The 23,295-nt window shown below is 45.8% G+C and overlaps 1 protein-coding gene across 1 annotated transcript in view; it reads left to right on the top strand.

The window, feature by feature from the left end:
- Positions 1–23,295, top strand: part of ARFIP2 (ARF interacting protein 2) — a 141,370-nt gene that overhangs the window by 74,635 nt on the left and 43,440 nt on the right.

Below are 23,295 nucleotides of genomic sequence, written 5' to 3'. Positions count from 1 at the left end.
ATCTCTTGTACAAATAGCGGAGGTAGGTTTTTGAACGTTTCTAACCCTTCTCCATTTTACTATCCAAATCTTAAAGGTTTTGGCTGAAGTTCTTAAATGCTTCTAGGGATGCACCAAATCCAAAGCCCTTTCTAAACACTGAAGTTTTCATCAAGACTTTATTACTACTGTACAGTTATGTCAGACCAAAGTCACAATATCCTGATACAAATCAGAATAGTTATCTATTGATCCTGCCAGTAACACACTTCCTGCTTTGCTTTGGGGCTGTTGTAAGATGGAGGTGTCCTGAAGTTTACAGAGATCTCAGGACAGCAATAACTGGTAACAGTGCAGCATAGACATAGAGCACAGGACGATGAAAGCTTACTAGATTTCCAACAGGAGCCAGAGGTATTAGTTTGCAGTTATCAGTCAGATATAACCAGGAGTTGACTGACCATTCAGCCACTCGGGCACTGCCCGAGGGCCCCGGGCCACTAGGGGGCCCCATCAGCCTCAGTAAACCAGGGACAGGATGTAAAAAATCATTTTTTTTTTTTTTTTTTTACATCTGTCTCTAAAATGTCCCTTACTGACATCCTTTTGGTCTAAAAATCCAGAGATTATAGCTGCCCCACCTCTCCGGTACCTTCTCAGCCAATAGAAACATGTCTGTGTATACTGTGTGATAGTATACACAAACACACCCACACAGTATACAGTGTGGTTCCATAATCTCTGATTGCCTGGGGGCCCCATAATCTCCTATTGCCCGGGGGGCCCCATGAGTTGTCAGTCCACCCCTGGATATAACATTACACTTTTGTATATTTAACAGACCGAAGCTGAGAGAAGTTCATGGTTAACTAAACACCCGACAGTGGAGAAATGCCTTCTACATTGGTGGTCAATAAGAAGAATGCCACACAGCCAAAAAGACCATTGAAGGCAAGCCCACTGCCAAGGGATGTTGGCCCAGAACTATGCAGGCACTATAAGAATAAGGGGTCAGTCTGCCACAGCAGAAGGAATACCTAGCAACCTCAGGAAGAAGACCAGTGTTCCAAGGAACCCTCTTTGAGAATGGCCACCCTAACCCTTAAGCCGGCCATAGATGGTTTGAATCTTGGGCCTGTTCAGCAGGGACCATGCAAGATTCTAACCATCACCAGCCTACAATCAGCCTGCCCTTAGGGTGCTAGGTTGACAACCAGCATGCCAGATTTTTACATGGGATTATTGCCAGCGGAGAAGGAGTTCCTGCAACTACGGGTTGAAGATGATTGTGTCATCTATGGTCGGCTTTAGGATTTACATACTCCGGCATCAAGCACTGAACTAGCAGTTTTGGATGAACTGGATTTTTGGCTGGAGAATCAAAACTTATATAATAGGTTCACATCTATAGCCAACTGACATTGAGGTTGCAAAGTATAGAGTTGTAATTTAAATGTATTTGGTGCATCCTTAATATTCTAAAATTATGCTTCCCTATCTGGGTGGTCTTTCTTCCTGCACTCTGATTGGGTGGCATTCCTCTCTCTTTCAATAATGGTATTGGTATCTATATGCTTTATAACAATATAGAACCATGTTTTTAAGGATGGTATCATACACCGGGGCCCCAGCAAAAGTTTTTCTAATCACTGTATTTTTAGAGGATACTGTTATCAATTATTAAGGTTTAGTGTTTCTGGAATCCTTGATGTTAAAGTATTTCTTTACAAATCTTTTATGTATGTTGCTTTTGGCCTGTGTGCCTTTAGGGCAAACCCTGGATCTTGATTGGCTGTGGACAGGCCAGTGGTTCCGATAAATAAGTGATGTATTCAGACCTCTGTCCGGACATTCCAACACTCCATTCAAGCTGAACGCTGAGTGAAATACCTGGCCTCTCTTCTCGGGGGGCTGCCATCTCTGAGGAGGGGGGGGGGCACAGTTTTGTCCATGTCCTCTCACAATAGACTGACCCTTCCCTTCCTCGCTAAACCATGGGCGCTATACATAAATTAACTTATCAGGCTTGGCAAAAGCCTGCGCTGAAACTAAACCTATTAATCCAGAGCACAATGGAAGAGAGACAGTTTAATTATACAGCTGAAGAATCGCAAGCAAACACAGTAAAAATAGCTTCCGACTCTTCTGCTTGTTAAAATGACCGTTCACTTTGTGCTTTTAAAGGCTGTTTGTCATCAGCAAGCCTTAGACGATGTTACCGAGTTCTGGTAGACCCTTTTAGTTGGAGAATTTGGTGCAGCTCTACACAGTAGCCAATCAGCTTCTTCCGTCGGCTTGTTCAATTAAGCTTTGACAAAAAAAACCTGGAAGCTGATTGTTTTTTTTAGGTACAGCTGCCCCATATTTTGCACTCTCCAGTTTTAGTAAATTAGCCCCTTTTTTTGTTGCAAAAAGAATAAATGGACAGAACAGGTGCCGGAGTGTTGTAACTTTTTAAATAGTCTGAGTAAATGGGCCATATTAGAGACAGCAGACAGACGGCTAGGTTGGGTGCAGACAAGAGTCCAGGTCTGTGATCAAAATAAGCATAGACACCCCAAGTATGAGCACAACTGGATAATCCAGGGCATGAACTGTCATCCTGAATTCAGAAACCAGAGTGGATAAAAATCAATGATTTATAAAAAAAAAAAAAATGTATTTATTTTTTATTTAAATCAGATTTTTTTTTTATTTATTTAAATCAGATTTTTATATATATATATATATATATATATATATATATATATATATATATATATATATATATATATATATATATATATATATATATATATATATATATATATATAATATGATTTTTTTTTTATTTGAATCTGATTTTTTTTTTTTTTTTTTTTAATCTGAGTTTTTTGATTTTTACTAAATTGATTTTGATAAAATGCTTTTGGAGTAAAAATCAATCTAAAGTTTGTTTTCTAATTAGGATACCTTAATAATTTAGTTTATTCAATATGAAATGGAGCTTAGTTATGTAGCATGAGGCTGTATATTCTACAATATTCAAATTTTTGGTAAACTCATTCAATAAATCCAAACTCTGCAAGCTGAGGTAACATGCACTGCATTGATGCATTCACATAATTTCACAGTAACCATGAGATAACACAGTTCAAGAATATTCCTTTATCCCATTGTTTTTCAAATCTATGTACACTACAAACTGTATGATGGAATTTATTCTGATATCGCTGTTTTGCTAACCTGACCGCTTATTATTCTAAATAGGAAACCTTCATTTTGTTTGCAAATATTAAAGAATCTAACTACGAGCAAGAATGAGTCCTTACATTTAAAGAGCACCTGTCATTACAGATCCATCATGGCATTGCCTGTTAGCGGGCATCCACTCACCTGCTGCCGCCGCGTCCCTCACCTTGTTGTGTCACTGCCGCATCACCAGCTGTCCCATTAAAGTGAATGGGACTGTCGGTGATTCAACAGCGCAGAGGAGCCGCTGTGGGACAGAGATGGCAGTTGCTCTTTAAAAATTATGATTTAAATCAAGCCTTTAACTAGTGATTTAAATTGACTTGATTTGAATCAAATCCACCCTGTCAGAAACAGACGGATCTCTATCCAAGGCAAGAACAAACACGAATCTGTTTTGTCTATCTGATCAGACATGAGCATATGAAGCTGTGACCTCACTTAAACCACTTTGATTGCCCCATAGCAGTTTCTCTGCTACACTGCAGCTCTCCTGTGCAGAATCGTGTGTGTGTGTGTATATGTATGTGTGTATATGTGTGTGTGTATGTATATGTATATGTATATATGTATATATATATATATATATATATATATATATATATATATATATAGCGATACCCTCACTTAAGAGGGCCGCAAGTTTGGTTTGGGTCCTGAGCACAGCTCCGCCAACCCCCCGGCAATCTGCACTACCCACTCTGGCACAGTTAGTATCTAGCAATACACATTAAATCACTTATACTCTAAATATGTGTGTGTGCGTGGGTGGATAACTCAAGCTCATAGACCATCTTTGAAAGTATATAACTGACTTTACTTGTTGTTTTTATAAAAGGAATAACATGAATCAAACATTTGGATTGCATTAACACATATCCTGTACCAATTTTGAAAGTGCTGGGTATGATGTTGGTACAGGGAATTTCCACCAGAACTCAGAGGTGGGATTCCCTGTCCCACAGGTCACACTGGCATGAGTGGCCTGCCTAACTGTGCCAGAGAGTGAGCTGGGGTTGCCCTCCACCAAATGGTCAGTGGAGGGATTAGAGCGTTCAGCACTTCTTCTTTTTTTATTTTTTTATTGTTTATTTATAAAGTTTTTTCCAAAAAAAGAAAAAGGTACAATACAGTATAAAGAAAAAGCATTTCAACTTTCGATAATACAAAGCCATGTATATAGAAACGTACGAAATTGAGCGTACATACAGGTATGTTCATAAACCATGGATCATTCAAGTGCAATTAGCATACCATATCATGTGATAAATGAAAGCGGAAGAGGATATATAGTTACGTATAACAACAATACAGGAAAAAAAAAAAGAAAGAGAAAGATAGCAGGGTACAATTTAATCAGACATTGGCATCATGGGAATCAGGAGGTTTAAGGGTTAGCAGACTCAAGGGGGAACTCAAGAGTCGTCCCATTTCTTCCATATTTTATAAAAAGAGGGTAGTGTATCTTCCGTTTTAGCAGTCAAGTGTTCCATCCTACGTATATCTGCCATTATGGAAAGAAAAAGATGGAATGTGGGGGGAGTGGTGGATAGCCATTGTCTAGGAATTGCTCTCTTAGCGGCCAGAAGGATATAGGACATCAGGTTGCGCGAGGGTTTAGACAGTCTCGGAAAAGGAAGGCCTAGAAGGAAGTGCATGGGATTCAGAGGGATAGGTGTCATTAGTACCTTTTGTAAAAGATCCTGAATTTTAGTCCAATAAGGGCTAATAAAGGGGCATTCCCAAAATATATGGAAATGAGAACCTACAGACTCGCCGCATCTCCAGCAAATATTGGAGATGGCTGGGTTGCGAGCATGCAGCAAGTCCGGGGTCCTATACCAAAACATCAAGATCTTAATAGCGGTTTCCCTCTGCACTACACAACGTGACGTTTTGGATGTAGATTCCCATATTTTACCCCAGTCTAATAAAGAGATTGGTCGTTGCAGTATGCGGGACCATTTTTTCATGTAATTATGAGTGAGTTCCGTTAGAGGTGGGGTTTCCTGTAGGATTTTGTATATAGAGGAAATCTGTTTGGTTTCATAGGGGCCGTTGGCACACAGGGCCTCAAAATCAGTCGGTTTCTCCAAAGAAAGAGAGGGGGAGTTAGAGTGGAAGAAATGTTTAAACTGTAGGTATGAGTATAGAAGGGAGGTAGGCAGGTCATATTTTGTTTGCAGGTCTGAGAAAGGCATAAGTTTACGTGTAGCCGGATGTACGAGATGTCGCAACTGAAAGATTCCCGCCTGCGTCCAGGGAAGCATCCTTGTATAAGACAGACCATCGGGTATATCCGGGTTAAAGAGTACATTTAGAAATGGGGGACATTTAGAGGATAGGGAAAACTGTTCCGCACATCTCTTCCAAATGGAAAGGGTGAAAAGCATTGGTGCTAGGCATAAGGATCGCAATTGAGGCATAAATTTAGCAGAGGAAGGCCATAACAAATAGCACGGATGTACTGGAACAGTGACCCCCATCTCAATCTCAGCCCACCTGCTCGGAGCCTTTCTAGAGATCCAGGAAGTCAATACCCGGAGGTGAGAGGCGTAATAGTATTTAATGATATCTGGCGCCGCCAGTCCACCTCTAGACTTTGAAGAGTAGACTACGGAGCGTGCAATCCTATGGGATGCATTATGCCATATGAACTTGAGGCATTTTCTGTGGAGAAGTTTCAGTTGCGACATTGAGACTGGGATAGGAAGTGTTTCAAATAAATACAGTAATTTAGGAAGTATTGACATCTTAAGGACATTAATTCTACCGAGGAGAGAAATAGGAAGAGGGGACCACAGATTTAAGAGACGGGTTATTTCTGCAAACATGGGAGGAAAATTTGCTTGATAGAGGGAGTCGTACGAGGAAGTAAGATGAACTCCTAAGCACTTCAAGGAAGAAGGGCACCAACGATAGCTAAAGGTGCGTTGGAGGGTGTCAAGCAATGTTGGTGAAATGTTAATGGGTAGACCTTCTGTTTTTGACTGGTTGATTTTAAACCCTGAGAGAGAACCAAAGGTGGAGAGAATTGTCTGAAGGGAAGGTAAGGATATGAGGGGATGGGTGAGTGTCAGTAAAATATCGTCAGCAAAAAGTGATAGTTTGTATTCTTGTTGTCGCAACGATACCCCCCGGATGTCTGGGTGAGATCTGATGGCTGAAGCTAGAGGTTCTAAGCTTAGAATAAACAGGGGTGACAAAGGGCACCCCTGTCTAGTGCCATTGGTGAGGGGGAACCGCTGCGACAAGTATGAGGACAATTGAACCTGAGAGGAAGGTGTAGAGTATAGAGCTTGCAAGGCTTGTATAAAGGGTCCTGAGAATCCGCATCTGGAAAGGGCCGCAAACATAAACGGCCAACTTAGGCGGTCAAAAGCTTTTTGTGCATCTAGGCTTAGGACAATGGCGGATTGCTTGGTTTTAGTCAAAAGATCTATCAGGTCTATAGTCCGTCGTGTATTGTCACCTGCATGTCGTGTTGGGACAAAGCCTACTTGGTCTTTTGTGAATCAACATCGGTAGTAGTGGGGAAAGTCTGTTGGCCAGTAGTTTAGTGAAGATCTTATAATCCGAATTTAATAACGCAATAGGGCGATAATTATCTGGGAGTGATGGATCTTTACCCGGTTTAGGAATGACGGTTATGTGTGCATGTAGGAACTGTGAATGTGGGACAGAACCTTTGAGCAAAGAGGAAAATAAAGTCTGCAAGTAGGGATTTAGAATTGGAGCAAAGATTTTGTAGTAAATATAAGGGAGCCCGTCCGGGCCTGGGGATTTGTGAGCCGGCAAGGCTTTAATCACCCCCGCTATCTCATCCACAGTAATAGGGGCATTGAGCGTGGAGTTTTGTGCAGTGGACAGTTTGGGTAGGTCTATGGAGGACATAAAATCATCAAATTTTGTCTGGGAGAATTGGGACGTAGAATCTGAACTTAAGCAGTTATAAAGTTTCTTGTAAAATTCACCAAATACCTGGGACATAGCCTTAGGGCAGTGGGTAGGAGTGCCGTCTGATCGCATCAAATGGTCAGGTATCGAAAGGAAGGGGCGCGATTTCAGTCTATTAACAAGCATTCTATGTGGCTTGTTTGCAAATTCATAGAACTTTTGCCTGGCCCATAGCATAGATTTGGAAATCCTGTTCATGTCAAAAGATTTGATGCGGTTCCGGAGAGAGGTAACTACTCTCAGTCGTTCCACCGTGGGGGAGGTGAGTAGGTGCATCTCTGCGATTTTCAGTTGAGCAAGGAGATCAGTTTTGAGTTTGATGGAGTCCCGCTTAAGGCGGGATCCCGCAGAGATACATTCACCCCTGAAAAAAGCCTTATGGGCCTCCCACAAGGTGGAAACCTCTGCAACCGATCCATCATTTAGGTGGAAAAATTCAGATAGTTTTTGATGCAATTGGGTTTGGATTTTTGGGTCTTTAATCAGAGATTCATTAAGACGCCAATGGCAGGTCTTGGGGGTGGAGGCCGTCAAGACAACGTCAAGTTCAATGGGTGCATGATCCGACCAAGTAATGGGGTTGATCTCAGAAGAGACAATGTATGGAAGGAAAGGGGCAGTTACAAAGAAGTGGTCCAATCTGGAATACATCTTGTGAGCGGGAGAGTAAAACGTATAGCTTGTCTGAGTAGGGTGTTTCACTCTCCATGTGTCAAAGAGGTTGTGCGATCTAGTTAGTTTACGGAATGAGGAGGAAAGCTTCTGGACCGCGGTCCGCGGGGTGTCTTGAAATAGGGCTCGTCTATCCTTAGTCAGGGACATGCACACATTGAAATCTCCCCCTATAATCATAAATGGTTGAGAAAACGATTGGAGTTTCTCCAAAACTTTTGTAATAAAACCAATCTGACCCACATTTGGAGCATAGATGTTAGATAAAATTAATTGAGTGTTCAGATGACTACAGCTCAGGAGCACAAAACGACCGTGTGGATCCAGATAGGAAGAGAGGATGCGTAGCGGGCAAGAACGTTTAATGAGAATTGCCACACCAGCCTTCCCAGAGGGATCAGAGGCTAAATAGGCCAAAGGAAAATGCTTAGATGCGAATTTAAAGGATCCACCCGGTCTGAAGTGGGTCTCCTGGACCATGATCACCTCCGCATTGGAGGTCCTGAACTCCTTCAGAGCTTGCCATCTCTTGCTGATGGAATTCAGGCCCTTCACATTACAGGAGTATATTCTAAGAGCCATAGTAAATCAGACTCGTGTATAGCTAACGTACCATAGTTTGTAAACCAACAGTAATATAACCTTAGTGCAATATGTACATTAACAAGTAAATATTTAAGTTGAAATGGTATCATAAAAGAAACATTGGTGACCAAAAAAGGGTCAGAAAACAGGCTTCCGTGAAGCGGGAATGAGAAGCTATAAAAAAAAGAGAAAAAAAGAAGAAGAAAAAAACAACGGAAAAAATAATTTGAAAACATTTTTGGAGACCCTGAAGAGAAAAAAACTTCAGGGAACCCAGGCAGCAGCCTGGGGTAATAGTAAGGGACATGGCAGACCATGCGATCCGACGGTAGATTCCCGTCTCTTCAAAGAAAAATAGTCAGCTCCGTTCAATGGATGGATAGCAGTTAAACAAAAGGATTGTAAGCTATTGTAAGATTGGTAAGGTTGGGAAATGCTCAAGAGAGCCTTGAAGAGGGAGCCCCCTCAGGTAGGAAATCTTGCAGGATTAGCTCGTTGAGGAGTGGAGAAGGACTTCTGCGGTCGCCGACGTACGGGGGTCCATATCTTGGCTGGTGTCGTCAGAGGCTTGGGGTTTTGGATGGGAAGCTGTAGGTCCTCCTCAGGGATGGGTGGGAGACCTAGGTTACGAATGAAGGCTTCGCTTTCAGAAAGGTCACGTAGGGAGAATTGGGCGCCATCTTTAGATACAGAGAGACGAAATGGAAACCCCCAGCGGTAAGGCACTTGATGGTTTTGTAAGTGCGTGGTAACTGGGCGGAAGCTGCGTCTTTTTGCCAGGGTGATAGGGGAGAGGTCGCTGAAAATTTGAATCTTGGCTTGTTTAAAGTCAATGCGAGACTTGTTGCGAGTTGCGGTAGTGAGGGCTTCCTTACTCTCATAATAATGAAAACGGACAATGACGTCCCTGGGGTTAGAGCCGAGTGGAGGTTTAGGAGCCAGAGATCTGTGAGCCCGGTCAAGACGCCAATCGATATCTGGGATGTGGGGGGCCAAGGTGACAAATAGGCTTAGGAGGTATGGGCGGAGTTCTTTATCACTGATAGCCTCAGGTACTCCCCGGATTCTTAGGTTCTGACGCCTTTCTCTGTTCTCCAAGTCCTCTTGTTGGAGCTGGAGTTGGGAGGCCGTGTGCTTCATAGCGGCGTTGTCTTCCTCCAGAGCGTGTACATATTGGGTCAACTCGTCGAATTTGTTCTCCAGGGTGTCTGTACGTTCTCCAAGTTGATCTATTCCCCCACGAAGTTCGTGTGCTATTTTACCCACCTCTCTAGCTATGTTATGGGTCAGGTCCTGGAGCAGTGATTGAAGCTTAAGGTCCAACACAGCTACTGTCACCATAGCTGATGTATCGGAGAGTTGTGTTGGGTGGGACCTGAGGTCCGTCTGAGGTGGTTGTTCGGCTGTTGGGAGGGAGTCGGTAGGGACTGGTGAACACGACGCAGCATTCGGGGTCGGGGATTGTGACTTATACAGGAAGCGCTCCATGGTTTTATTAGGTGGTGGCGGGATAAATCCACGGTAAATTTCTTTCTGGAAACCAATCTTTCCCATAAGCAGCTCGGAAGTAGCTGACCAGCTGTGGTGTCGCTCCTGGATCTAAAGAAGCTGTGGACGCTGTACAGGAGCTGCAAATGTAGGGACGGGGACCGAAAGTCTACATGACTTCCATCCTACATGTCACGCCTGAGGCCCCTCAGTGCCAGAGACCCTGCGTGGGGCGATCCAGACCCGGAGGAGTTAGGAAGGGTCCTAAAGGCCTGTCGCAGGGTGGAGCAAGATGGCCGATGTATGCGGTTATGGGGAATAAGCCCCTATCTGCACTGGTACAAGGTAAGTTGCCAGCAGGATACCCTGAGACAGGCCAGTGTCTGGCGCTGTATAATCGGGATGGTCCAGGGAAGGCAAAGCGACGAGGCTGATAACTCGTGTCAGGGTGTAGCAAGATGGTTGCTTCCTACCTATGTCCTGGCTGACCGACGTAGCAGGCTTGGGAGCAGAATCCGCGGCCCCACTGACCACGTAGGAAGGGGTGCCCAGCTGTAGAACAGTCCAGAAAGGAGATGCAGGTGTAGGGGAGCCGGTGGATCCAGAGAACAGCGGAGGAGTTGCTGCCGGGTGGGCCAAGATGGCCGCCGTTTCCCTCAAACAGGCCGGAGCCGCGGAATCCACTCCAGGCGGCCTGGCTCCAGGAGATCGCCGCGTACCCGGGCCTCAGCGGACCCCTGGCAGGCCGAAGAACAGCCACGGGAGGGCCCGGATGGCAGGAGGCAGCGGCGTCCGTTCCGCGGGGTGTACCAAGATGGCCGCCGTATGCTCCAACTAGGCCGAAGCCGCGGACTCACGCAGCAGCGGCCGCGGCGAGTGTGCGATCCGCGTCTCCGGTGCCCAGAGGACCCCAGATACCGAGGGACACCGGGATCCGCACTGAGGACCAGGCAAGGGCCGAGGGACCCGAGAATCCACAACTTAGGCCTTCGGAAGGCCGGAGCTCACAGCCAGAGCATCCACTCAGCTCAACGTCCGGCCACGCCCCCCTCAGCACTTCTTCTAGCAGTCACAACAGAGTCCTCAGAGCTCTCCCCCATTTGAGAGTAGGTTAGCTTCTTGGGGGGTCTCACAACTCGGCGAGCTCTCTGTTCTCTTGGGACTTCAGGCTCTGGTGCCACAGGCTCTACTTCAGGAACACATTCTGACAGCATCACTGGTTCTGGAACATCGGTCCTTTCCTCTTCTGAGTAAATGCTAGGGATATCTTGCCAGCCTTCAGGCACACCACTAGCTGGAATGAACTCTGTAGCTTCTGGGTTCAGTGTCCCATCCTGTGTATCCTCAGTAGGTGGGAGATCTATGGCAGAATTTCCTGGAGTTGATGAAGGCCACAGCCACTCAAGCTCTCCTCTTCCACCTTCACCTCGTTGGGAATCTTGTCCATCTCTAACCCGGGAGGTCTAAGACCGAGTGCTGGGTCCCGGGGTATCCAGAATGGAAACAGATTCAGGTGGATTTCTCACTGGAGGTATTCTGACTGCTTCAGTAAGCGGGAGCAAATGATTTCTGTGCCAAGTCTTCAAGGGCCCCACTTTCCCCTCTGGTTTTAGCTTATACACAGGCAATCCAGGTAGCTTTCTGCAAATGACATAGGGCTCCGATCTCCATCTATCAGCAAGCTTGTGCTTCCCAGGGATCCCCAGATTGCGTAGCAGTACATGGTCCCCAGGCTGCAGGTCTTGCACTCGAACCTTCAGATCGAAGTTCCTCTTGTTGCGGGCTCCCCTTTGGTCCGAGGCCGCCTGAGCTCGTTCATGGGCCATTTTCAAATTGTGTCTAAGTCGGTCCACATATCCCCTGTGGGAGGTAGCAGAGGCATGGTCTAGGGAAATGCCAAAGGCCAGATCCACCGGCAATCTTGCTTCTCTCCCAAACATGAGCCGGTAGGGGGAGTAACCCATCACATCACTTGTGGTGCAGTTGTAAGCGTGCACCAAAGCTGATATGTGTTGGCTCCAGTGTTGCTTCTTCTCTGTCTCTAGAGTTCCAAGCATGTTTAGTAAGGTCCGATTAAACCTCTCAGGTTGGGCATCTCCTTGTGGATGATAAGGTGTAGTCCTGGTCTTCTCTACTCCCAATGAGTCCAGTAGGTTCCGGATCAGACGACTCTCAAAGTCCCTTCCTTGGTCTGAGTGGATTCTCTGTGGTAATCCATAGTGGACAAAGTATTTTTCCATGAGCACCTTGGCCACAGTGGAGGCCTTTTGGTCTTTGGTGGGGAAAGCCTGGGCGTAACGGGTGAAATGATCCGTTACCACCAGAACATTTCCCAATCCACTCAAATCGGGTTCGAGGCAGAGAAAGTCAATGCACACCAGATCCATTGGACCCTGACTCTGTAGGTGGCCCATTGGGGCAGCTTGATGGGGTAGAGTCTTCCTCTGGATGCATCGTGCACAAGAACGGCAATATTCCTCCACTTCTGCCCTCATACAGGGCCAATAGAACGGGCTTCTGACAAGCTGGAAAGTTCTCTCCGCCCCTAGATGGCCATGCTGGTCATGTAAGGCATTTAGTACCGTCTCTCGGTGATTCTCTGGGAGAAACAACTGCCACTTATCTTCTGAGTTATCAGAGGGGCCCCTTCGGTAGACCACTCCCTGATGTACTTGTAGCTTATCCAACTCTTTCCTCAGCAGGCGAGCCTCCTTGGAAGGGTGATGTCGAAGTCCCTCTGGATTCTCGTTCTCCAAAGCTTCAAGGACCAATCTCCCCATGGGGTATTCCAATTGATCATAGCTCAGATCCTTTCTGGACAGCTTTGGCAGGAGTTCCTCTGCTAGTTGAGTTACCCCACAGTAGGGTTGAGGGACTCCCACTGCGGTGACTCCTATCTCCTCTGCTCTGGGGCCCCCTCTTGCTTGAAACTCAGCACCCTGACAGAGTGCTCGCACTCCTTCCGGTGCTACCTGGGTCCAGTCTTCCCAGTCATTGACCATGACATGAGATCTTCGGGACAGGGCATCTGCATCCCTATTTCCAGCCCCTGGTCTGTACTTTAGACTGAAGTTGAATCCGGATAATGCAGCCAACCATCTGTGTCCGGTTGCATCTAACTTTGCAGTAGTGAAGAGGTAGGTCAGAGGATTGTTATCTGTCTTTACGGTAAACTCCGCCCCATAGAGATAGTCCTTCAGTTTGTCTACTACTGCCCATTTGAGGGCCAAGAACTCCAATTTATGAGTGGGGTAGTTCTTCTCCGAGGGAGTCAGGCTCCGGCTCACATAGGCCACTGGTCGTAGCTGCTCTTCATACTCTTGATAGAGCACTCCGCCTAGGCCCTCATGACTGGCATCGACATGTAGCTCATATGGTCTGGTGGGGTCGGCATAGGCCAGGACTGGGGCCGTGGTAAGGCTCCTCTTCAAGGACCGGAAAGCCACTTCACACCTTGGGTTCCACTGATCTTGAACCGACTCACCGGCCCTCCTAGGTCCCAAGCCATCCTCTTCTCCTTCAGTCTTGAGCAATTCGTTTAGTGGCTTGGCAATCCGGGCAAACCCATCCACAAATCTTCTATAATAGGAGCAGAACCCCAAGAAAGATCTGAGCTCTGTGACTGTTGTCGGTCTTGGCCAAGAGGTAACTGCCTCCAACTTCTCAGGGTCTGTAGCCACTCCCTTTTCAGACACTATGTGTCCCAGATAGTTCACAGAGGATTGGTAAAACCGGCACTTCTCGGGAGAAAGCTTGAGTCCCTCTTCGCTGAGTCTTCTCAACACCTTCTCCAACCTGGCCTCATGTTCTTCCAAAGTCTTCCCGAAGACAATGACATCGTCCAAGTACACAAGAACTTCTATGAGGTTCATATCTCCAACGGTCTTCTCCATGAGGCGTTGAAAGGTAGCAGGGGCTCCAGACAGGCCCTGAGGCATTCTGTTGAATTCGAAGAATCCCACTGGGGTTATGAAAGCTGTCTTCTCTCGGTCTTCCTGGTGCATGGGGATTTGGTAGTACCCACTCTTGAGGTCCATTACACTGAACCACTTGGCACCAGCCAAACTCTGTAGGGCATCCTCTATTCTCGGTGTGGTATACTGGTCAGGGATGGTCCTCCTGTTGAGAGTCCTGTAGTCAATACAAAGCCTCAACGACCCATTCTTTTTCCTGACCACCACTATGGGGGAGGCATAGGGACTTCTAGACTCCCGAATCACACCAGTCTTCTTCAACTCTGCAAGCTGCTCCCTCAGATCCTCCAGGTCAGCTAGAGGGACCCGCCTAACCCTTTCCCTGAAGGGTTTGTCTTCTTGGAGGCGGATTCGGTGGGTGGCACTCCTGGCACATCCCACATCAAACTCATCCTTTGAGAAAATCCTCTCCCATCTAGTCAGCTGGGCCCTGGCTCTCTCCTTCCAGGCTCCAGGTAGGTCCGGGTTCTCCATGGAAAGTTTCTCCCAAACATCTCCTCCTTCACCCGTTCCTTTTACTTCTGACCAGCTGACTGGGGCCGCAGGACTCACCTGCCCCAACAGCATCCTGGCAGGGATCTCTATGGGTCTCTCCGTAGGGTTTCTCACACTCACTGGGACTCTTCCTCGAGCCTTCTTCAGGGCCTTGATTGAAATCACTTCCGGTATCACTTCCAGGCCTGAGTGGTCCTCCCTTGGATCGGATTCCAGCATGACAAAGGGGCCAGGCTGCTCCCAGGTAAGCTTCACCGTGGCCCTGAGGCAGGCTACCTCTCCGGGCTGCAGCACCACTCCCTCTCTCCCAAGTCTCCACACCTTCCCTATCCCCTCTCCTGGGGTCTTCTGCTCTAGGACCAACCGTTGGTAGGCTGTCTTCAGCATGGGATGGATATTGGGATCTTGATGGTTTCTCGTCTCCACTAGAGGGGTCAGAAGTCTTCGCACCAGATCCGTATTGGTCCCTATGATGAGGGACATCTTGCTGGCCCCGGGCGGTCTAGGACACACAACTGCCAGGGTGTCAAACACCTCTGTTTTCCCCGCCACAGAGGGATCGAAGGTCAGCTTTATGGGCAGGTAACCATCGTAGGGGAAACTGAGCTCCCAGGCCCCATATCTCCAGCTCTTCTATCTTCTGTATAGGCAAATGGCTCAAGTGCCTATCATAGAAGTCTCTGTACAACAAAGTCACTTGAGCTCCAGTGTCCAGGAGGGCCTTCATGTAGACTCCTTCCACCTGGATGGAGACAGTGGGGGACGGGCCGACCAATTCTTCTGGGTAGGGCTGGGTTGAGGCCACCCTCTTCTGGGGACCCGTCTTCATCCAGTTGGTTTTAGACTTTATTCTTTTTCGAGCCTGGTATGCATTGACCCTCCCCACAGTAATGGGAGTACAAACCCGCTGAGGGATGTTATTGTCTTTTATTTGTAGACATTCCTTCTGAGGGGTCTGGTTTTCTCCCTCTCTCTTCCTTCTATTCAGTTTGGAGTTCACTGAAAGGCATGGGCACCCGGTTGACTCCCTCACCGGGGCCCTCTGAAGTTTCCCGCCGGCTGGCGGTTATCTATCTTCTTCTTCTTGGGACTGGAACATCTACTGGCGAAGTGGCCACTGCCCCCGCAGTTGTAGCATAGCATCTCTTCTCGGTCTCGAGTGGGGCTTGGTGTTGGTGTATCTGGAAACAACTCCCTCCTAGGACTTGATTTCTCGGCTCCCCCTTGACCTTTCGCCATCATAGCAGTCAACATCTCCATCACCTGGGACATCTGTAACTTCAAAGTGTCCACCTCCTTATCTCTAGCGGGAGTCATGGCCGGTGTAACTATTGCTACCGGTTGTTTGACAGGCTCGGTGAGATGTTCTTCCCTTTTTTCTTCCAGTAGGGCCTCTTCCTCTCTGATCATTCGGATGAGGTCAGTGTACTCCAGATTCTTCCCATCCAGTCGGGCACGCAGTGTCCATGCAATAGGATCCATGGGTTGAGCTCCCCTCAGTACCTGTTGAGCACGGGCCTCATCTACTTTTCCTGGGCTGATCCCCTTCTTTAGGATCATCCTATGCAGGATTTTATCTAAACGTCCCATGTAGTCTGATAGTTTTTCACCTTTCTTCTGGTAGCAATGCTCTAACTGATAAGCAAGCTCAGAGATTTTCTCTGTCCCACCAAACACATTCTGTAATACATCTAGGTACTCCTGCGCATTACAGTCTGTCCTGCTCATCTTCAGGTTGCGTACGGCCTCTAGAGCAGGCCCCTTTAGACTTTCCACAATCCTCTGCTTCTTTCTGCACTCTGGAACTTCCCATTCCTCTAGTGCCTGTGTTGCGCTATCTAACCACTCTTTAAATCCCTCTTCTTCCGAAGGTACAGGTTTCCTCCCTGAAAACATCCAGAGTTTTCTGTACCCCGACATCGGGTAATCTTTGGGATCCTTCTTGCACTGGGCCACAATCTCCCCCAGGACAGCACACAGTTCTGCGCTAAGGGTGGCCGGTGCTGGTCTAAGACTCTCGGGTGAGGTACGGGCCGCAGCCTGCGGTGATCCCGTTGGCTATGGCTCCTCCTTTATTGCGTGCGCCAACCTAAAGGATCTGTTGTCTTGTGTCCGTACACGGTTGCGCTTGCAAGCCTCCGGCATCCCATCCCGGTATTCCACTAGCGCGTACTGATATGAGATGTCTGGGTCTGATTTTATCTCCATCACCCATGGTTCATGGTCTGGGGACACTGACTTCATTAACTCCTCTACGGTCTCAGTCGACCATTTCTCCCCTGGGAGGCTAATGACCACTGACTGACTTGGGTCGCCCTTAGCCACTTCACACCACGCTCTGACTCCCTGTGGGTCCATGCTGGTACCTCTGGCGTGTTCACCGCTGTCTCGGAAATCCCGAATTTACGAGCCCCCACGTATAGCGATACCCTCACTTAAGAGGGCCGCAAGTTTGGTTTGGGTCCTGAGCACAGCTCCGCCAACCCCCTGGCAATCTGCACTACCCACTCTGGCACAGTTAGTATCTAGCAATACACATTAAATCACTTATACTCTAAATATGTGTGTGTGCGTGGGTGGATAACTCAAGCTCATAGACAATCTTTGAAAGTATATAACTGACTTTACTTGTTGTTTTTATAAAAGGAATAACACGAATCAAACATTTGGATTGCAACACATAAGCAGGTTCCTGCAGTAACTAGTAATAAAGATAAACAGAGTAATCACCATAAGAAAGTATTGCTATGCAACTCTAACGCTGCCCTTTTTCAGCTACTTCCCCGCATGGGTAAACTAACACCCATCACTATCTACCTATGCAGTCAGGCCTGACTGATCTAGATGGAAGTCCAGTGAAACAATATTCGCTAGCAATCTTTCGGTGGTGCACTTGAAGAACAACTTTGTAATCCAAACGAATAATAAAGATAAAGTGTCTGTCTTTAACCAGCTCTCACCACCCGAGTCCGATTCGTCTAGGAACAGGAATCCACCGACCTCCGAGTCTTCAATCCTTCTGGTGTACTGCAGCAAGGATGAGAAGATGTCTCTCAGGTACAGCTAGGCTGGCAGAGGGCTCTTTGGAAAAGAGCACAAGGCCCAGGCTTCAGGCCTTGTGCCTCCAGCAGTCCAGCACAGACCTCCTCTTGCTAGGAGAAAGGGGGGTGTCCAAAGAGGAAGAACTAGGCCTCTCCCCCTCCTTATATATCCTCCCCCATGAGTCTCTGAGGCATAACTCCAAACATCCTGGGAACCAGCGGGGTTCTGGGAACAGTAGTTTTATAGTCCTTAAAGAGACCCCGCTACATATATATATATATATATATAATATAAAAAAAATATGTGTGATTCTGCACTTCTGCCTGCAGAGGGGGTGTGCACGCCACCTGCAGGCTGCTTCTGCTGTGATTATTCATATTATAGTTATGGAATTTGTATTTATTTTTTCTGTACTAGTAATAACGGCGATCAGCGACTTATAGCGGGACTTTTGATATTGCACAAAATCCATTCCTCCCCCTGTCACAACTAAGATCTGCCTTGTTTACAGATCTCAGTTCTGTGTGGTGTATTACCAACGATCGGTGAGTGCCGGCGGATATCCAGTGCCCGGCCTATGTAGACCAGGCAGATCTCAGCTGTGACGGGGGGGGGGGGGGATGGATTTTGTGCAATATCGAAGTCCCGCTATAAGTCTCCGATCACCTCCTATTACTAGTATACCAAAAATTAAATAAATAAAAATTCCATAAATATAACCCCCGGTTTGTAGATGCTATAACGTTTGCGTAAACCAATCAAAATACACTTATTGGGATTTTTGTTTACCAAAAACATGTAGCAGAATACATATTTGCTTACATTTTTGAAGAAATTCGATTTTTTTTCTTTTTTTTTTGGATACATTTAATAGCAGAAAGTAAAAATATTGTGTTTTTTATTTTATTTAAATGATCCTGCTTCTTTTCTTTATAGTGTAAAAAAATAAAAATAAAATGCAGTGGTGATCAAATACCACCAAAAAAAGCTCTATTTGTGGGAAAAAATTTTAATTTTTATTTGGGTACAACATTGCATGACTGCGCAATTGTAACGTAAAACAGTACCGTATCACAAAAAATGTCCTGGTCATGAAGGGGGGTAAATCTTCCAGAGGTCAAGCGGTTAAAGCTCACTGATGAGGGCAGGTGTGCGCTGCAGAGATCTGAAGTGCAATGCTAAGAGCCGGTTCACACAGGGGCGACTCAGATCCGACTTCAAGTCGCCCCAAGTCACCTCAGGTCGCACAACATGTAGAAATCAATGTAAGTGAATGAGAGCTGTCTTAATGCACACTACTGAAGTCGCTCCGACTTCAGAAAAGGTTCCTGTACTACTTCAATCCGACTTGTAGGTGACTGGTACCCATTGATTTCAATGGAGGTCGCCTCCAAGTCGGATCTCCGTCTATACGGAGGCGACTCTCAGAGAATTATCAGCTCTCAAAAGGAGTTCCCCCCCTGAGAGCTCATTCTCTGATTGGCCACGGCAAGTCGCCTGGCCTGGGGCGATTTAAAGTAGTGTTGTAAGTCGTGTCCAAGTCGCGTCCAAGTCGCATCCAAGTCGCCTCCAAAAGTCGTGTTGAAAGTCGTGTTGCCCCTGTGTGAACCGAGCCTTAGGAACAACCAGCAGAAGGCGTATGTAAAGGATATGCATTACAATATTGTTACTAAAAACTTCATTTGGGTGTAATGATACATTGGGATTGTGAAACTGGAGAGTGCAAAATCCAGTACAGCTGTGCATAGTAGCCAATCGGCTTCTAACTTCAGCTTGTTCAATTAAGCTTTGACAAAAAAATAAAAAAACTTGGAAGCTGATTGGTTTCTATGCAGAGCTGCATCAGATTTTGCACCCTCCAGATTTAGTAAATCTATTCCCTTGCCTTTCTGCTGAGAAAAGCATTGTCTGTCTTTCTCAACTCTTGTCCCCTCTTCTTTTAATGCTCCCCTCCTTCTTTGTGACATCAGATGATCATGACAGAGGAGGCCTCCAAAGGCAAAATTTAAAACGTAAAGCTGGAATTTTAACAAAGATGGTGCCTGATGGCGCAGAGAGCCAAAGAGGTGCTGGTAGAGTAGCATGACGTCAACTCTCGGGCAGAAGTTGGGGGAGATGGCACCTCGTATTTGAATAGGTGATACATTATACCACCGAAAAGGAATTTTATATTTCCAACATTGGTTTTGTTCAACAACTCATCAGTGATTTTTAGATGAAATTACCTTTTTCATGCTTGGTAGGTAGTTAAGGCAATGTGACCATCATGGTAGTTTAGTCCACATAGTCATCCTCTTCTTCATTCCCCTTATTACATTTCTGGTGAATTTGAAAGCAAAGTATGGTGCACTTTTCTCTCATGTCTTTGTCAGGTTCGGCTGGGACATTAAACTTATATTTGTATAATAGACAGACGCGGACCTCTGTAGTCACATAGTCTGTACCCCACATGATGGAGGAGAAACGGGCAGAGGACAGCAGAATGTGCCCAGCCTTACAACGACCCTAAATGCTTTCTGCTCTGCCCAGAGTAGGTAGATATGTAGAATTTTGGTTATTGTTTGGTTCTTACACTTTTGATTTGTGCGATATTCAACAACTTTAATCAAGATAGGCAAAGGCAGACCCGCTAAATGTGCCAAGCCAATCCCACCTCTGAATGAGCTCTCTGCTATGACCCTTTCAGTGTGACGCCATATACAAAAAAGAGCATTATGAGGCCATGTTATCTGAATTTATTCTGGAAATTAAATTCTGTGTCATTCTTTTCTTTGTACTTTTCTGCGATTCATTTCGTTTTCAGATCATCATTTCTCTTCCATTTTTTTTTTTTCTATTTCTGCATCATCCATGCTCTTTGTCGTTTCCCTTTTGTATTTATCCACATTGTCTATTTCCCACCCTCCATCCTCTCTGCTGTCTTCCCACTGGTTTCTGTCATTTTTCTCCTGTGCTTTCCTGCCGTACTCCATATTTTTCTATTTTCCTTCTGTCTTCCCACTGTCCTCCATCATTCTATCTTTATACAATGTCTTCCTGCTGTCCAACATTCTTCTGCCTTCCTCTCGCTTCTTCTCACATTCCTCCATCTTTCTTTCTTTCCTCTTCCTCCCATTGTTCTCTGTTTTTTTTTTTTTTTCTTTTTCCACCTATGTCTTTCCGCTGCCCTCCATAATATTTATGTCTTCATGTTGCCCTTCATTATTCTCTGATCTTCCTCTGTCTTTTTTCTGTCTTCCCTTATTCTCCTCTCTTCCACCCACACCTTCCCGCTGCTCCCGATCATTCTTCTTTCTTCTTCTCATGTCTTATCATTGTCCTGTATCACTCTCCTCTTTCTCTTGTGTTTGTTCTTTTCATTGTCCTCCATCATTCTATTGTTTTCCCTTCCATGTCTTTCTGCCATCCTCCATTATTCTCCTCTCTTCCACCCACATCTTCCCGCTGTCCCCTATCATTCTTCCTTCATGCATCTTTCCACTGTTCTCTGTCATTCTTCTCTCTGCCTCCCATGTCTTCTTGGTGTCCTTTATCATTCTTCTCTCTTCCTCCCATGTTTTCCCAATGTCCTCCATTATCCTTCTTATATTTCTGCTTTGTCTTTCTATTGTCCTTAATTCATTTTTTCTTTCTCCATGTCTTTTCAATATATTCCACCACTCTCTCTTCTTACATTGTTACCTTGCTGTTTTCCATTCTCTTGTGCACCCATGTCTTTCTCCTTTCCAATGTCCGTCTCTCTTCCTCCCTGTTCTTTTTGCCATTTTGTCCTCCTCCCTTCTGGTGCCATATTGCTGTCTTCAGAATCCTTGCCCCATAGCTGCAGCACTCCTAGAGTTCCTGTTATTTCTCCCAGCCAGTCTGCAGCCCGCAGGATAGCCAGTCATGAAGGAGATTCAGGTAAAGCAGCAATGGCACTGCTTGTGTTATTAGTAGAGCTGTAGTAACTGTAGATATAGTGCAAGCAAATCCTACCCCTCTTAGATCATAGCCAAGATAGCCTTGCACCATGGCCTCACATCCAGAATGGGAAATCTGCCTCAAGAAGGATTTTACCATTTTTATAGACCATAAGCTCAAGTCTCTTGGGTAAAATGAATGTGTCATTTGCCAGTATAATATATACTTTTAGTCATGTGACTTTTATTGGTAATGCAATTTGGTCATAATTGCTGAAAATAGTGGTCATTACGGCAACTAACAATCTTTGCTCAGTGAATTAAACAGCTTCAGATTGTACACAAAGCATCTGAAAGAAAGCTGCCTGTGTTGCACCATAGCAGCCAATCAAATTCCAAATATAATTTTTCAGGTAAAAGTTTAAGTGTGAAGGAAAAAAAAAATGGCTAGTCACTATGGACTAAGCAGTTTTTCTTTTCAGATGCTTTTTAAGCAGTAGCTCATGGTCGCTAGATCTTCGAAAGTTGAACTCCACTTCTTTCATGAGAAAGGGTCCTCTTGGTCCAATGTTTTTGGGTGTGTTGATCTCTGTGGAGCCCTGTAGCTCTCACTGGTTCATTATGATGGCCTCCATGCCACTGCTGCATACTGTAAAGATATGGAGGTCAGCTGGTGGAATCAGTGAGGTGAGCCACGTAGATCGTCACTTTCAGAAGTGTCAGTTTTGCAGCAGAAGATGGCAATTTCTCACGAGTGGAGAGGAGACCAACTGCATGGATAGTAGGAGAGGTAAGTATTCCATCTCTTCTTTACAGCTACTTACGGTATTTGCTTGCAGGATATAGTTTGTGACCGGGTCACTTTAGAGCAAACCCATTGCGTCTTCAGAAGTGATATCTACCACCTCCAGATGCCTCAGTGTACCTTTTGGTTTAATTCAACATGGCTCCTGGATACTCAAATCCTAGGATACTCTCTATGGGAATTCTTACCAAATTTTGGACAGACACAATTTTTGGCATGCCATATCCCTACAACTCTGTCTCCATATTGCCCACTAAATGCAGTACACCAGAGGCAGCCCTTTGCTTGCCTTTATCCAGCCCTTGAGGCATTATTCCTGCCACTGAGACCAACAATGGGGGATAATTCCTAGCATTGACCCCAACGGTGGGGTACTATTCCTTCCACTGACACCAACAATGGGGCACTATTCCTCCCACTGACACCAACGACGGGGCGCTATTTCTCCCACTCACACCAATGACAGAGCACTATTCCTTCCACTGGCACTGTTTCTCCCACTGACACCAACGACGGGGGACAATTCCTCCCACTGATACCAACTATTTCTTCCCCCTAATACCAAAGATGGGGCATTGTTTACTCCCACTGGGCAGTTCGCCCCCTAAAGTCTGAAGGACACTAAACTGGCCCTTTGTTTAGAAAGGTTAGAGATCCCTACAGTAAACTACCAGACTGGCCAATATAAAAAATTACAATGTGGGCAAGCTTTGATGATAATATTTATAATGGAGCCCCCTTGAGTTGTGGGGTTCCTAATATTTTCATATGAAACTGAAAATATTTGAAGGCACCTGAAGCCCCAGTATGGGCTACAAGACCATTAACCAGCTGCGAAAATGTCATGTTATGCTGTAAATTCATGAATGATACAAAATATGATCTCTCATAAAGCACCAGCCACAGCAACTGAGAAAGCTAAAGGGGGATTTAAACCAATCGGCCATAACATTTTTTTTTTTTTTGGCGTGTCGGAATTGCATACACATGATCGGAATTACCGATAGAAAGTTTTTCCTTCGGGAAAATTGAGAACATTCTATCAATTTTTGGCTGGCGGAAATTTGGACAGCTAAGTTCCGATGGAGCATACACACGGTCGCATTTTCCGATGAAAAGCTCTCATCTGTCTTTTTCTGGCCAGAATTCCGATCGTGTGTATGCGGCA

This window comes from Lithobates pipiens, unplaced genomic scaffold (genome assembly GCF_037356315.1).
Source record: "Lithobates pipiens isolate NorthernLeopardFrog02 unplaced genomic scaffold, aLitPip1_a1.2 Scaffold_23, whole genome shotgun sequence".
In the NCBI taxonomy this organism is placed as follows: Eukaryota; Metazoa; Chordata; class Amphibia; order Anura; family Ranidae; genus Lithobates; species Lithobates pipiens.
The sequence above is the reverse complement of the archived record's forward strand: the minus strand, read 5'-3'. Positions and strand labels throughout refer to the sequence as shown.